Source organism: Bison bison, unplaced genomic scaffold, assembly GCF_000754665.1.
Source record: "Bison bison bison isolate TAMUID 2011002044 unplaced genomic scaffold, Bison_UMD1.0 scf7180017864289, whole genome shotgun sequence".
NCBI lineage: Eukaryota > Metazoa > Chordata > Mammalia > Artiodactyla > Bovidae > Bison > Bison bison.
This window is the reverse complement of record NW_011494861.1, coordinates 2,971,908-2,975,126: the sequence shown is the minus strand read 5'-3', so window position 1 is coordinate 2,975,126 and position 3,219 is coordinate 2,971,908. Positions and strand designations below refer to the sequence as shown.

The window sequence follows — 3,219 nt, the reverse complement described above, 5'->3', positions numbered from 1 at the left end:
TAAATATAAATCATATTTTCTGCATAAATTATAGGGGTTGATTAGACCGGGGCTCTGGGAGAGGGAAAGGTTGAGCCGCCACGGGTCCCAAGCTGCATTCTGAGCTGACGAGCGAGGCGCCTGCAAGCGCGGGCACATATGGGGAGCTCTTGGAGGGGACGGGGGACCGGTGGAGTCAGGCGCCAGGGCTGCTGGGGGCTGCCTCCCTCTGCTCTCCCTGCCACTCGCAGGCTCAGCTGGCTCCTCGAAGCGCCAGGGCTGTCCCCAAAGTTTGCTTCTGTTTGGATCAAACTTCGGATGGGGGCGGGGGAGGCCAGGCAAGAAGCAGGGCTGGCTGGTGCCTCTCAGCTGAGTGCCAGGGACAGAGGTTGTACCTTCACCCGACCCCACTGGCTCCCAGTTTCTGTGCCCTGAGCCCTCAGAGAATTCACCACAGATGGCGGCTTAACCCCGCTCTCTTCAGTTAAACAGGGTCAAACGGTTTCTGAGCCACCAGCATCTGCCTACCAGGGGACAGGCCTGGTGCCACCCGACACGCAAATGCGCATGGTCAGGGCTGCACCAGCTGGGCAGTGTGCTTTGCAGGTGCCTGGGGCAGCCAGGGGCAGCAGCCTGTGGTCTCGGGCGGCGGCAGGTACATCTGGCTGCAGAAAGTGCTTTACCGGCTGGCCAGCTCTGATTAGGCAACTATGCTCCCAACCCCACGCCACTCGCTCATACCCCAGGGTGAGGCAGCTTGACCCTGCCTTCCTTGAACGGGGAAGAATGGCTGAGAGTCAAAGGCAGAGGAGACCCCACAGAGCACGGTGTCTGGGTCCCCTGGTACCCTGACTGGCACTATCCTGCCCAAGTTGTGGGAACACCAAAGAGGCTGGGGCTGGAAAGTGGTATGTGAATGCTAAATTGTTTCAGTCGTGTCCGGCTCTGTGCGAGCAACCCTATAGACTGTGGCACACCAGGCTCCTCTGTCCGTGGGATTCTCCAGGCCTAGAATACTGGAGTGGGTTGCCACCCAAGGATCTTCCTGACCCAGGGATCGAAACTGCATCTCTTACACCTCTAGCACTGGCAGGCGGGCTTTTTATCTGGGAAGCCCTATGGAAAGTGGAAGGAGCCCAAATGCCCACGCCTGGGTCCCACCCACCTGTCGCTGATGGGCAGCACTTCTAGGCCCTGACATCAGGCACTGCTGGACCAAGTTCTGCTTGGTCAGACCAGGCAGCTTTCCCACAATACTGGGTCCACAGACGCTCAAGAAGCATGCTTCTCTCCTCCTGTGCCTGGCCTTGTTTCTTGGGTTCTGGAGAACACAGAGGAGAACTCCATTTGCTACCTGGACACAGGTATCATGAGGCAATACACCAGGAGTTACAAACTTTCATGAGCAGTGAATCACCGGAGAAGCTCATTAAACCCGTTGGGTCCTCAGGCCCCTGCTTCAGAGGTTCTGATTCTGGATTCTTAACCTGCTCCACCACCACTCATTGGAAAGACTGATGCTGAAGCTGAAACTCCAATGCTTTAGCCACCTGATGCAAAGAGCAAAAGACCCTGATGCTGGGAAAGATTGAAACCAAAAGGAGGAGGGGGTGACAGAGGATGAGATGGTTGGATGGCATCACCGACTCAATGGACATGAATTTGAGCAAACTCTGGGAGATGGTGAAGGACAGGGAAGCCTGGCATGCTGCAGTCCATGGGGTCGCAGAGTCAGACACAATTGAGTGACTAAACAACAACCTGCTCCACAAGGGAATCTGAGGCTGGCAGTCCCCGTAAGTCCCCCAATTAGGAAGCACCAGCAACACCGTTATTAGCCCCATTGTGCAGATGAAGAAATTGAGTCCCAGTGAGGTTAAATCACTTTTGAAAACAGACCAGAGCTGAGATTCAAAGCTACCTCTGAGGTGTTCCCCATCCCATGCAATGCCCCCCTCAAGGCTGTGTCAGGCACCCTGCCAGGCCACATGGGAAATAGGGACCAGTGAACCATAAACTTGTTCCCAAGGAGTACACAGCCTAGTGGGGACACAGAGGGGCAAGCAAAAAGCAAGGCCAAACATGTCCAATCCATCACTAAGGGACAGGGATGTGGGCATGGGAGCCAAGGTGAGGACAAAGGGAAGGCAGGGACGAATGTACCCCGTCAGCCAGCCCAGGGGAGGAGGCGCTCCCTCAGGGTCCCCAAGCCGGCTGCATGACCAGTAGGGCTGAGCCACACTTCACCTGGCCCAGGTGGGAGGAATTTCCTGAAAGGCTTCTGCAGAGAGATGGGGCAAAGGAAGGAAGAGAAGGCCCTTGGCGGTCCCCCTGACCACGGATGTGCATGTACAACTCATGAATATTTTAGTGGCCATTTATTTATCCCTGCACCACCCAGCTGCTGGGGCCACGGACCCAAGGTGGATAAATATAGCCATGGGGCGATCAATGAGGCATCCGCTCCCCTCCTCCCCCTCCACCCCCCAGCCACATCCATTAGGCCCCTTGTTCCCACAACCTGCTGGCTGGGCACCTTGTCCTGCTCAATTGGTTTCCGATTTTCATTAGCGGTGGAGGCACAGCCCCGCTGCAAGCCTGGGCGTCCCCCTCACCCTCCTCTGCCCTCCCTCCTTGGGCTGGGCGTGGAGCCCAAGGCAGCCGTCAGCCTGGAGGGGCCTTTCAGAGAGCCCATCCCACCGGAGCGGGAGAGCAGGGAGGTGCAGGGCCCCCGCGGCCAGACTTCACTTCACGGGCTGGCCCCGTTGTGCAGCACAGAGGGTGGTGGGGTTTCCTGAGGACTCCAGCAAAGGTGACGTGGTGATAGAAAGCTGAGGCTCTCTTTTGCTCATCCTGAAACTTCTGGGGCGCCTCCAATGCCTTACATCTCGGGGAAGTCTGAGAAGGAGTTCCATTGGCTATAGAGTTGGGTTCCTGAGGCTACCACAAGGGGACCCTTGTTCCTCTGGGCTGGAAGTTACACACGGGCCACCCTGGCCTCCTGTCCTCCCGAGCCATCCTGAGCCTGGCTCCAACTTACCATCCAAAAGAATAAGAGTGGGCTGCTGCGCTCTCTTTTAGGGCCTCAGATCAGACTGGAAGGTGCCAGCCAATTCCTGGCCCCTGCTCCTCCAGCAGGCTGGGGCTCAGCACCTGGGGGCACTGTGTCCAGCCAGCCACTGACCCCAGGGGCAGTCTCAGCCCTGAAGGGTCCTGCTACCAACTCTTCCCCCACTCACT

At 57.5% G+C, this 3,219-nt stretch overlaps 1 protein-coding gene across 1 annotated transcript in view; it reads right to left on the bottom strand.

Moving 5' to 3' along the window:
- The window catches only part of CASZ1 (castor zinc finger 1), a 145,571-nt gene that overhangs the window by 87,525 nt on the left and 54,827 nt on the right, over positions 1-3,219 (bottom strand). The window lies entirely within an intron of this gene.